At 47.0% G+C, this 14094-nt stretch overlaps 1 protein-coding gene across 5 annotated transcripts in view; it reads left to right on the forward strand.

The window, feature by feature from the left end:
* LOC134207832 (glutamate receptor-interacting protein 2) overlaps positions 1-14094 on the forward strand; it is a 169104-nt gene that overhangs the window by 728 nt on the left and 154282 nt on the right. The window lies entirely within an intron of this gene.

Raw genomic sequence — 14094 nt, forward strand, 5'->3', positions numbered from 1 at the left:
TTATTGACGAGTTCTAAACTCTAGATGTTTATATTAGCATTAAAGTTTACATTTTTAGAACATCAAAATAACAATAGCCGACCATGACCGTAATCCGTGGCAAATTGATCACTTTTTTGTATAGTGTATAACAATACTTAATTCAAGGGCAACGTTTATTACCCTCTTAACATGAATCACGTTTTATGTGACTAGACTTTTCATGAACCAATCCGGGACACCTTATGCATTATATATTTTGAAAATGTTATAGAATTTCTTGTATCATAGAAACAATTGTTCGATATCATAGGAACAAATACTTTAAAAAATATCAAAATGCGAAAAACGGGATTTGTCGAAATCGCAATGCACGTGTTCAAATGGTTGATAATTTTTTTTTATATTTAGGATTAATCAGATCCTTCCGATTCAGATCATTGTAATGACTCAAAATTTTCAGAATATCTTCAGATATTTTTGATTCTGTACAGTCGTGATGAGTGGCCACTTATCACTGTGTTTGTGTTTGAATGGCAGTCTGCGTTATCTACAATCTAACGAATGAACATAACTTTGGTTGACAAACCTTATTTCTTCAAATTGAGTAGACTCTCTAGAGTCTAGACTGCCCAGGTTCGCTTTTTCCTTCTGGTTATTCGGATCGTCCAAACCGTCCAAACATGGTTTCTTTCAACGATTCAAACGAATCTCGTGAGCTTTACCTCGTTTTGTATGGACAACACGTCCAAAAAGTTTCAAGTCGATGCCGTGTACCTATACAGATCGCAAATCAGCCTCTGACAAAGCCAATCACGACGTACTGCTTGCTAAATTGAAAAAAAAAAAAAAATTGGATGCTATTCAAGGTTCTGCAACTGGCTCCGTTCCTACCTAGTGCAATGCCAAGTAACCAGAAATAAAGGAAAACACTTATCTCGTTGCTTCTCAAACGGCTCCGGAGTTCCCCAAGGAAGCACGTTGGGTCCATTGCTGTTTTCGCTCTTTGTGAATGACGTGCAACGTGGAGGACTGCTGCTATTTGCGGATGATCTCAAAATCTACCTCGTTGTTCGAAGCCTAGAATTGCAGAAACACTTGGACGACTTCAATGATAGGTGCGATCGAAATATGATGGTTCTTGCCATTCCTAAATGCTACTAAATGCTACTAAGATCACAGCGAACGATACGTTACAATATCCAGCGATTGTCGGTGGAAGGTGTATCGGCTGAGTACCGCCAGAAGCTCGACGAACGGATAAGTGCAATCAACGTTAGCGACAACATCAACGATCTATGGGAGTCGATCCATGGAGCGGTGAGCACAACAGCACGAGAAGTGGTAGGCACTGCACAGAGGCGACCCAGGACGGGTTGGTTCGATGTGGAGTGTCAGAGAGTGACAGACGAGAAGAACGTTGCCAGAAGCCGAATGTTGGTGTCGGGTACCCGATCGAATAGAGATCTGTACACGGAGGCAAGAACAGCCGAAAAACGAACCCACCGCAGGAAGAAGAAAGAGTACGAAGAACAAGTTATTAGTGAGGCGCAGGAAAAAATGGAGCAGAACGATATGCGGAGGTTTTATGAATCTGTCAATGGCGTGCGGAGAAAGACAGCGCCATCTCCCGTCATGTGCAACGACCAACAAGGGAATTTGCTGACAGATAAAACCGAAGTGGCTTCCAGGTGGAAGCAACACTTCGAGACTTTGTTGAATAGTGGAAGTGACGGTGCATCGGTGAACAGAATACATATTAGCGACGATGGACAAGCTGTGGAGTCACCTACACTAGATGAGGTTAAAAAAGCTGTTCAAGAGCTGAAAACAATAAGGCTGCGGGGAAGGACCAGCTCCCGGCTGAACTTCTCAAACATGGCAGTGAACAGCTTTATGAAGTCCATATTATGTCGAAAATATGGGTAGACGAGGAAATGCCTGCTAGCTGGTTGGACGGCCTCATTTGCCCTCTCTTTAAGAAAGGTCACAGACTGGAGTGCGCCAATTACCGAGGAATACCCTCCTTAATTCAGCGTACAAAATTATGTCCCGCATTCTGTTCAACAGATTGAGACCGCTTGAAGAGTCCTTCGTCGGCGAATACCAAGCAGGTTTTCGTGAGGGCCGATCAACGACGGATCAAATGTTTACCCTGAGACAAATCCTTGATAAATTTCGGGAGTACAACTTGCAGACACATCATCTGTTTATTGATTTCAAGGCGGCGTACGATTCAGTGAAACGGAATGAATTATGGCAAATTAAGCTTGAACATGGTTTTCCGGTGAAACTGATACGGCTGATTCGTATAACGTTGGACGGATCGAAATCAAGTGTGAGGGTTGCGGATGAAATATCGACGTCATTTGTTACCTTAGATGGATTAAAGCAGGGTGATGCACTCTCGAATCTACTGTTCAATATTGCGCTCGAGGGAGCGATTAGGAGAGCTGGTGTGCAAAGAAGCGGAACCATTATCACAAAATCGCATATGCTCTTGGGATTTGCGGACGATATCGATATTATCGGAATCGATCGCCGTGCCGTGGAAGAGACTTTTGTGCCTTTTAAGAGGGAGACAGCGAGGATTGGACTCACGATCAATACCAGCAAAACGAAGTACATGGTCGCTTGCAATCAACGTGGGTTCATTAGTGGTGGTGGTAGTGAAATGGTGATGGATGGTGAAAAATTCGATGTGGTGGAAGAATTTGTGTATCTTGGAACATTAGTGATGTGCGATAATGATGTTACCCGCGAGATGAAAAGGCGTATTGCAGCTGCAAATAAGGCTTATTATTGACTTCGTAATCAGCTCAAGTCCAGTAGTCTGCAAACGAAAACAAAACTCGCGCTGTATACTACTCTGATTCTTCCGGTGGCTTTATACGGCCATGAAACATGGACGTTAAAGGAGGCTGATCGGAGAGCTCTCGGAGTGTTTGAGCATAAGATGCTGCGGACAATACTCGGCGGTAAACAGGAGAAAAAGGTATCTGGCGGCGTCGCATGAATCACGAATTGTACCACGAATTATTAAGCTTATACAACACGGCAGACTACGCTGGGCCATTGTTCGTATGCCGGAAGAACGTCAAGCGAAGATAATATTTAGTAGAGAACCCGAAAGAGGCCGTAAGTTTCGTGGAAGGCCGCGTACACGATGGCTTTTTGCAGTTGAAAAGGACCTGAGGGCGCTCAATGTTCAGGGCGACTGGGAGCGATTGGCCCAGGATCGAGTCCAGTGGAGAAGGATACTCCATTCGGCGTAGGTTCATCGAAGAGCTGTAGCCCATCAACCATGTCAACCAACCATAAAGCGAATCGTCAACTTGGATTCATTTTCAAAATTTCAAGTGAATTCTGGAATTCTTTGTGCTTCAAAGGACTTTACTGCTCGTTGTTGGTGTGCTCTCATTTGGAATTTGCTTCTGTTGTTTGGAATCCTTATCAGGCCGTTTGGACAGCTCGTTTGGAAGCTGTTCAGCATAAGTTCGTCCGCAACACACTGCGCCATCTCTCTTGGAGGGACCTTCTTAATTTGCCGTCCTACGCTGATCGCTGTCGTCTGCTGGGACTGAATATCCTTAGTAAACGTAGAAATACATATGACACAAGCAGTCCGATTCACTAGCCAGGGGTGGCATTGCGCACCTCGACTTAAAATGAGCAAACCATGCAAACTGTCATACGAAAGAGCTGTCGAAAGGAGATGCGCAATGAGGCCCCAGGATTCAACTTTACGCGCCTTCTCGAACACTTCGGCCAAGAGCTTTGCTATATGAGCCAGTACAAAGCACAAACTACGCTGCTATCAGTTGCTTATTTATTTATTATCAGACTAAGGCCGGAGTGGCCTGTGCTGCACATAAAAGTCTTTTCCATTCAGGTCTGTCCATGGCTGCACTTCGCCAACCACGCAGTCTGCGGAGGGTCCGCAAATCGTCCTCCACCTGATCGATCCACCTTGCCCGCTGTACACCTCGCCTTCTTGTTCCCGTCGGATCATTGTCGAAAACCATTTGCACCGGATTACTGTCCGACATTCTGGCTACGAGCCCGGCCCACCGCAGTCTTCCGATTTTCGCGGTGTGAACGATGGATGGTTCTCCCAACAGTTGATGCAACTCGTGGTTCATTCGCCTCCTCCACGTACCGTCCGCCATCTGCACCCGACCATAGATGGTACGCAGCACTTTCCTTTCGAAAACTCCCAGTGCGCGTTGGTCCTCCACGAGCATCGTCCAGGTCTCGTGTCCGTAGAGAACTACCGGTCTAATAAGCGTTTTGTAGATAGTCAGTTTGGTACGGCGGCGAACTCTATTCGAGCGGAGCGTTTTGCGGAGCCCAAAGTACGTACGATTTCCTGTCATGATGCGTCTCCGAATTTCTCTACTGGAACCGTTATCTGTGGTCACCTGTGAGCCAAAGTACACGAATTCTTTAACCTCCTCGATTTTGTCACCACTATTACAAACTCGTGGTGGATGGCGTGCGTTGTCCTCTTTTGAGCCTCTACCTATCACGTACTTCGCCTTCGACGCGTTGATGACTAGTCCAATCTGTTTAGCTTCGCTTTTCAGTCTGATGAAGGCTTCCTCCATCCTCTCAAAGTTACGTGCCATAATATCAATGTCGTCGACGAAACCAAATAACTGGACGGACTTCGTGAAAATCGTACCACTCGTGTCAATCCCTGCCCTTCGTATTACTTCCTCCAAAGCGATGTTGAATAGCAGACACAAAAAAACCATCACCTTGCCATAAGCGTCTGCGTGTTTCGAAGGGACTCGAGAATGCCCTTGAAACTCGAACAACGCACATCACCCGATCCATCATCGCCTTGATCAACCGTATCAGTTTATCCGGAAATCCGTGCATTAGCTGCCATAGCTGGTCCCGAACGATTTAATCATATGCGGCTTTGAAGTCGATGATGTGTGGGCACGTTGTATTCGCGGCATTTCTGCAGTACTTGGCGAATGGCGAACACCTTGTCCGTGGTGGAGCGTTCGCCCATAAAACCCGCCTGTTACTGCCCCACGAACTCCCTTACAATTGGTGCTAGTCGACGGCATAAATTTGGGAGAGTACCTTTTATGCGGCGTTCAGCAATGTGATTGTGCGGTAGTTGCTACAATCCAGCTTATTGCCCTTTTTGTAGATGGGACACACGACACCTTCCATCCACTCCTGCGGCATATCTTCCTCCTCCCAAATCTTGGTAAGGACCCAGTGTAGCGCTCTAGCCAGTGCCTCACCACCGTGTTTAAATAGCTCTCCTGGTAGTTGGTCAGCCCCAGGGGCTTTGTTGTTCTTCAGCCGGCCAATCTCCTCCTGGACTTCCTGGAGATCCGGAGCCGGTAAAATTATGTCCTGCGCGCGTTCTCCAAGGGCCATCACCATACCATTCAGGTGTACTTCGTAGTGTTGCCGCCACCTTTGGATCACCTCACGCTTCGTAAGAAGATTCCCGTTTATATCCTTACACATATCAGGCTGTGGCACGTGACCCTTACGTGAACGGTTTAACTTCTCATAGAATTTTCGTGTGTTATTAGCGCGGAACAGTTGCTCCGTCTCTTCACGGTCTTGATCTTCCTGCTGGCGCTTTATTAATATTCGCACTGCGGTAAGTGCGGACGTTCGTGATGTCGGAGAAGAACTTACCGTCGATTAGAACGTGGTCGATTTGGTTTTCCGTTTCTTGGTTAGGTGATCTCCATGTGGCCTTGTGGATATTTCTGCCTGCGCGTTCATGTCACCGATGACGATTTTGACGTCCCGCAGTGGGCATCCATCATATGTCCGTGCGTAGAACGCTTCTTTTTCGTCGTCGGGTCTCCCTTCGTGTGGACAGTGCACGTTGATGATGTCATAGTTGAAGAAACGGCCTTTAATCCTCAGCTTGCACATCCTTGCGTTGATTGGCTGTCACCCAATCACACGATGGCGCATCTTAGCCAGCACTATAAAGCCAATTCCCAGCTCGTTGGTGGTGCCACAGCTTTGGTAGAAGGTAGCCGCTCGATGCCCGCTTTTCCACACTTTCTGTCCTGTCCAGCAAATCTCCTGCAGCGCCACGATGTCTAAGTTGCGGAGATGTAATTCATCGTAGATCATCCTGTTGCAATCTGCGAAACCTAGCGACTTGCAGTTCCATGTTCCAAGCTTCCAATCGTGATCCTGTATTCGTCGCCTAGGTCTTTGCCGATTATATCGAGTCGCATTATCTCTTATATTGTTCGTAATGATTGGTTTTCCAGGCGGCTTATTGGGCCTGCGCAAACCTCCTGTCTCGCCGGAGGGCCGTCGTGTCAGGGCTGTTTAGCGTCCCACCTAACACCAGGACTTGGGCTTGTGCGCCTTGTTAGTCGTCGCCAAATAATTAAGTTTTGCACTTTGAAGAAAGTTCATGTCGGATCAACTTTGTTTTGTATAAAATGGTGGACCGAAATAAATCTATTTCATTTACAATGACTAATAGAAACAATACTAAAGATTCTTGCCAGAAAGTTCACTTTCCGCCAACGACAGTCAAATCGATGAAGACGCCACCTTAGTGAAAATTGTTAACAGCAACCAGTGGTGCAATTTGTCAACAATGCCTGCTGAGTGTGATTCTTTCTTTTTGTATTTTTCTACGCTCCTTTTTGCCTAAGATGATGCCTTTCAGTCAGAAAGACAAAGCAGAAATAGCTTAGCCAACTTGGTTTACCAACAGTCTTACCGCACGGCTAAGGAGGGCCCCTAACGGGCGGGGCTAACGGGCTTAATTGTTCAAATACAAAAAACTGTTTTCTGGCACGCGCCCGACCCACTTTGATCGGAACTCCGCTAAGGTCGGTCTCACAAGATTCCACGCACAGTAGACGCAGCGGAGCGGACACAGCAGCACCAGTGACACCAGTGGCAATGCTGAAAATTTATTCCAAATGGTGGCGTCTTAGTGAAAAATCATCGAGTGGCTGTCGGACAATTTCAACGCAAGGTTCCGACAAGCGTTTGGATGCAGTTAGTTATTGGAAAAGGCGCAATTGGGGGAAAATGGTTCTTCTCAGGACCAGCATTTCCTAGAAAGAAAGAGTTGATCGCAAAAAGGGACCGTTTCGGTGCCATCGGCGTAGCCGTACCATTCAAACAAATTTATTGCATCATCTCCATCCGACTCGCGCTTGTGATTCTGCTACCGAAGGGCAACTTTCAGTCGTCGCCAAACGATAAAGTTTTGCACTTTGAAGAAAATTCATCTCGGATCAAACTCCTTTGCATGGCCCGGAAAAAATCGATTTAATTTCCAATCTTTAACAGAAACAAAACCAAAGAATCTTGCCAGAAACAGCCAAGTCGTTGAAGCCGCCACCTTGGAAAATTTTGTTTAGCTGCTGTTAGTGCTCGAAAAGGCGCATTATTGAAAATAATGAACCGTCACTGTCGTTTAAACGGAGAAAATTCGAAAACTGAAGCCGAGGCTATTCGAGTTTGACTGAGTGAAGATTTTTCCCAACGTTCAATACTTCTTCCTGAATAAATAGTTTTAGTCCTGGAAAGGACTTTTTGTAATCAATTCTTCAACTTCCTATCACTTTTCCACCGGTGCCATAGAAAACGATACACGTATGCCTCCACCGCTACAAATAAATATATTTGCGTTCGGTTTCGACCCACCGATGCAGCGATGTGGCTGATGAATATTATTAATCCTTTTTTCATGGTTGGAGACTTAAAGTCCATCCAACTGGAAGCTGCTATTCGGCTTTACGATTCCATCGATGACTGATCGATCAAAAATGGTATAAAATTTGCATCTGACAGCTGGTATTGTGCCCATTACGTGCTGGGTACGCAATCGAGTAACTATGAAGAAGCACTAACCCCACGATACACTTTCCTAGCACAGACATCAATTTATTATACCACCTGGTAATTATTGGAAGCTTTATCCTCTTTTTATTTGGTAAAGCGATATTAAAACGGTCGGACAGTCGGTCGAAGTAGTATTTTCGGTTTCGAATCGGGTTATCCGCGAGAGTGACAACCGGCATAGACCGGGAAAACCTCCGTCGCCCGGTTTTCAGCACGGTGGTATCGCTTGTGCGTCAAGTCGTCGTTGTCGGGTTTAGTTTGTGTTTCGATTTCTTTTTCTGAATCGGAACGAAAACAATCAGCAACATCTGGTTGGCCATTATTTTCTGCTTTGCGAGGCCAGATGGCCTCTTCATCGAGCTACGGGCTGCCTCGGCCGCCGGATGATTATGGAGCCGGATGTCCAAGATGGATGGATCCGGAGGGAAGCACGGAAAAGTTATTGTACTCTCTCTCAAAGCAGGAAATGACAATGTTCTTCCGAAGAATCATCCCTTCATAGTTGGAAAGTCGATCCAATCTTTGATTGGTGATGCCTACACTGCAGTCACGGAAGCAAGAGGAACGAAATACATCGTCAAAGTACGAAATCAAGCGCATGCCAACAAGTTGTTTGGTATGCAAAGTTTGTTTGACGGTACGCCAGTTGAAATAACAGTTCATCCTACACTCAACTACAGCAGATGTATTGTTAGCTGTCCTGAAGTTTTGGAAATGACGCAAGAGGAGCTGCAGGCTGAACTGGCACCTCAAGGGGTAACATCGGTGCGACGTCTGACGAAAACGATCGATAAAATGAGAGTTAACACCCCAACCTTGGTTTTGACCTTGACTGGAACAACCTGGCCTCAGTTCATCTATTTTGGTGCGCTGAGAGTGCCAACGCGGATCTATTTTCCCGCTCCGATGCTGTGTTATGGTTGCCTTGAATATGGACACACCAGAATTCGCTGCCAGAATCCTTCCCGATGCCAGAACTGTTCATCTCCAGATCACAAATCCGAAGACTGCACAGACAAAGCCAATTGCTTCCATTGCAAACAAGAGCATAAACCAATCGACCGGAACTGCTCCATGTACAAGATGGAGAACGAGATTGTGAGGATCAAGGTGGAACAAGGGCTCACTTATCCTGAAGCTAAGAAATGCTACGATAGTCGTTTCAACTCGAAATCCTATGCAAGTATCAGCAAAAAACGGGATGAAGGAAATCAAGATGCTAAGGACAAAGAAATCGCCAACTTGAAAGAACAATTGGCCGCTCTCCGTAGTCAACTGTCCTCAGTGATTGGTGAGCTGAAGAATCATCCAAATTGCCAGTGCAGAATGGAATCGGAAGGTGGAAGCAAGGAATGCAAGAAGGATCAACGAAGCAAACGAGCGAAAGAAGTGTCTCCGGAAGCAACATCTGGAGCTGAGTTTCGTCCTCCACCCATGAAAAAGGTGGTTGCTGCGAACGCTGAGTACGATGAGCCCAAGCAAAACAACAATGTGGATACACCAACGGAAGAAGGTGGAACATTGACTGCAACGGAGATTGATTCGGAAGGCGACACGATTTACATCAACCGAAAACACAGGAAGAAGCATCATCGAAACAAAAATGACCTCCACAACCAGTAAACCACAACGGAATAATAAATCTCCCAAGCTTGTTGACAACACTTATGCTATTCAATGGAACATCGCTGGACTACGCTACAGACTACCCGAACTACAGCTACTAATTAATAAATACTCTCCTAGTATACTGGCAATCCAAGAAACAAAGACACCTTTAGACTGTGCTCCCAACATCACGGACTACGAAATGTATCTCCTTGAAGGTTCGCACAACAAAGCCACGCACGGGGTCTCCCTTGGAGTGCGGAAGGGAATTCCTCATCGACGATTACAAATCCAGACAGAGTTACAAGCATTGGCCGTTGAAGTTGATACAGGATTCAAAGCCACAATAGTCAGCATTTACCTTCCCCCGAACAAGCCATCCCTGAATGAAATTGAGAAGCTACTTAAAGATTTGATCCGTCAACTACCGGAACCAGTTGTGATTATGGGTGACTTTAATGCAGCTAACACCGAATGGGGGTCACTATCAACCAACTCACGAGGCGGCATGATTGATAGATTCTGTTGTGACAATGGACTAGCTGTTCTCAACGATGGTACGCATACCCGAATCCATTTCGCTGATGAATCCACGTCTGCAATTGACCTATCGCTGGTATCGTGGCAAATAACATCGCAGTTCAACTGGTACGTCGAAGAAGACAGCAATGGCAGTGACCATTTCCCAATCAGACTGGTTACTAGTCGTTCTGTACCAACAGTCTGTTCCAGACCAAGGTGGCGTTACAATGAAGCGAATTGGGAAAAATACGAGAAGGAAATAAATGGAAGGATGGATCTCAAGAAGGACTACACGATTAACGAGTTCAACCAACTAGTGTTTGACGCTGCCAAGCAATCGATTCCTCGTACTAGTGGATATCATTGATTCATTTATTCAGTCTACATCTATACAGATAACACTGAATCAACAATTTGACGCCACAATACACGGTTCGAGGCCGCATCTCTCCATCCTCGAATACGCCCCACGCTCGCCAAGTCGTTCTGCACCTGGTCTGCCCATCTCGCTCGCTGCGCTCCACGTCGTCTCGTACCTGCCGGATCGGAAGCGAACACCATCTTTGCAGGGTTGCTGTCCGGCATTCTTGCAACATGCCCTGCCCATCGTACCCTTCCGGCTTTAGCTACCTTCTGGATACTGGGTTCGCCGTAGAGCTGGGCGAGCTCATGGTTCATTCTTCGCCGCCACACGCCGTCTTCTTGTACACCGCCAAAGATGGTCCTAAGCACCCGTCTCTCGAATACTCCGAGTGCTTGCAAGTCCTCCTCGAGCATTGTCCATGTTTCATGTCCGTAGAGGACTACCGGTTTTATTAACGTCTTGTACATGACACATTTGGTGCGGTGGCGAATCTTTTTCGACCGCAGTTTCTTCTGGAGCCCGTAGTAGGCCCGACTTCCACAGATGATGCGCCTTCGTATTTCACGACTAACGTTGTTATCAGCCGTTAGCAAGGATCCGAGGTAGACGAATTCCTCGACCACCTCGAAGGTATCCCCGTCTATCGTAACACTGCTTCCCAGGCGGGCCCTGTCGCGCTCGGTTCCACCCACAAGCATGTACTTTGTCTTTGACGCATTCACCACCAGTCCAACTTTTGTTGCTTCACGTTTCAGGCGGGTGTACAGTTCTGCCACCTTTGCAAATGTTCGGCCGACAATGTCCATGTCATCCGCGAAGCAAATAAATTGACTGGATCTGTTGAAAATCGTTCCCCGGCTGTTACACCCGGCTCTCCGCATGACACCTTCTAGCGCAATGTTGAACAACAGGCACGAAAGTCCATCACCTTGTCTTAGTCCCCGGCGCGATTCGAACGAACTGGAGTGTTCGCCCGAGATCTTCACACAGTTTTGCACACCATCCACCGTTGCTTTGATCAGTCTGGTAAGCTTTCCAGGAAGCTGTTCTCGTCCATAATTTTCCATAGCTCTACGCGGTCTATACTGTCGTATGCCGCCTTGAAATCAACGAACAGATGGTGCGTTGGGACCTGGTATTCACGGCATTTTTGAAGGATTTGCCGTACAGTAAAGATCTGGTCCGTTGTCGAGCGGCCGTCAACGAAGCCGGCTTGATAACTTCCCACAAACTCGTTCACTAATGGTGACAGACGACGGAAGATAATCTGGGATATCACTTTGTAGGCGGCATTAAGGATGGTGATCGCTCGAAAGTTCTCACACTCCAGTTTGTCACCTTTCTTGTAGATGGGGCATATAACCCTTCCTTCCACTCCTCCGGTAGCTGTTCGTTTTCCCAGATTCTGACTATCAGTTTGTGCAGGCAAGTGGCCAGCTTTTCCGGGCCCATCTTGATGAGCTCAGCTCCGATACCATCCTTACCAGCTGCTTTATTGGTCTTTAGCTGTTGAATGGCATCCTTAACTTCCCTCAAGGTGGGGGCTGGTTGGCTTCCATCGTCCGCTGAACTGACGTAGTCATCTCCTCCGCTGCCTTGACTTTCATTGCCTGTACTCTCAGCGCCATTCAGATGTTCCTCGTAGTGCTGCTTCCACCTTTCGATCACCACACGTTCGTCCGTCAAGATGCTCACATCCTTATCCCGGCACATTTCGGCTCGCGGCACGAAGCCTTTGCGGGATGCGTTGAGCTTCTGATAGAACTTGCGTGTATCTTGAGAACGGCACAGCTGTTCCATCTCCTCGCACTCCGCTTCTTCCAGGCGGCGTTTCTTCTCCTGAAAAAGGCGGGTCTGCTGTCTCCGCTTCCGTCTATAACGTTCCACGTTCTGCCGGGTACCTTGCTGCAGCGCGACCGCCCGCGCTGCGTCCTTCTCCTCCAGAATCTGTCTGCACTCTTCGTCGAACCAATCGTTCCGTCGACTTCGACCCATATACCCGACGTTGTTCTCCGCTGCGTCGTTACTGGCTGCTTTGACTGTATTCCAGCAGTCCTCAAGAGGGGCCCCATCGAGCTCACCCTCTTCCGGCAACGCTGCCTCGAGATGCTGCGCGTATGCAGTGGCGACATCAGGTTGCTTCAGTCGCTCTAGGTCGTACCGCGGCGGTCGTCGGTACCGAACATTGTTGATGACGGATAGTTTTGGGCGCAGTTTAACCATCACCAGATAGTGGTCAGAGTCGATGTTAGCGCCACGATATGTCCTGACGTCGATAATGTCGGAGAAGTGCCGTGCATCAATCAGAACGTGGTCGATTTGTGATTCTGTCTGCAGTGGTGATCTCCAGGTGTACCGATACGGGAGGCTGTGTTGGAAGTAGGTGCTGCGAATGGCCATATTCTTGGAGGCGGCGAAATCAATTAGTCGTAGGCCGTTTTCGTTCGTCAGCCGGTGAGCGCTGAACTTTCCAATAGTCGGTCTAAACTCCTCCTCTTGGGTACTAGTACTACGTACTAGTGGATATCCGGGACCAAAATCGGTTCCCTGGTGGAGTGAAACAGTGAAGAAAGCGATCAAGCGGAGAAGAAAGACTTTACGAGCACTGCGACGGATGGATGTGAATGATCCAAGGAGGAAGCAAGCGCTGGAGGATTTTCAGAAGGCAAGAAGAGAAGCAGGTAATGTAATAGCAGAAGCAAAGAAAGCCAGTTGGGAAAAATTTGTAGGTGGAATCAACCCCAACGCAACATCGAAACAACTGTGGGACAAAATAAATGCGCTGAGTGGAAAAAGAAGAAGCAACAAAAAATATATTCGGATTGATGGTACGGTAACAAATGTGCCAGCTCACATGGCTGAATCGCTTGCGGATCATTTTGCTGCGGTATCGGCTACTGATGGTTATTCCAGAACGTTCCAAGAGCAGAAAGCACAGGAAGAGAGAAGAGTACCCAACCCTAACGTGGATCAATCACCGCTTGATGCAAACTTCAGCTTCAGTGAGCTGTGTTGGGCATTGAAAAAAGCTGCTGGACTTTCGGAGGGACCTGACAGAATTGGATATCCGCTACTCAAACACTTGCCTATCCAGGCGAAACTACTGCTGCTAAATTTATACAATAGTGTTTGGAGCAGTGGGAACATTCCTGTTGAATGGAAAGAAACTGTGATTATATCACTCAAAAAGCCTGGAAAAAATGAAACGAAGCGGATGAATACAAACCCATATTTCTGACCAGCTGCGTCGGGAAAATATTGAAACGAATGGTTAATCGACGTTTATCACAAGAAATCGAATCCCAAAATCGACTCGGAAATAAACAGTTTGCTTTTCGTCCTGGTATGGGAGTTGACCGTCACTTTGCGCATCTTGAAACCATACTGGAGGGCTCACTTAATAACGGTATGCACGCGGAAGTTGTTCTGCTTGATTTATCGAAGGCTTTCGATCGAACATGGAGACATCCAATTATCACCACCGTTAGCGAATGGCAACTTGGTAGCAGAATGCAAAGGTACGTGGGCAATTTTCTCGAAGAAAGAAACTTCCGAGTGTTCGTTGATGGAGCCTTTTCTAATCGCCGATTGCTTGAAAATGGAATTCCACAAGGGTCCGTTATCGCGCCCACGTTGTTCAACATTGCGATTAACGCAATTTGCAAAGCCGTTCCTCAAGACGTCGAAGTCATCCTGTATGCTGACGATTTGATACTCATCGCATTTAACAAATTCCCCAAAAAAGCCAGATC

Source organism: Armigeres subalbatus, chromosome 1, assembly GCF_024139115.2.
Source record: "Armigeres subalbatus isolate Guangzhou_Male chromosome 1, GZ_Asu_2, whole genome shotgun sequence".
Classification (NCBI taxonomy): Eukaryota; Metazoa; Arthropoda; class Insecta; order Diptera; family Culicidae; genus Armigeres; species Armigeres subalbatus.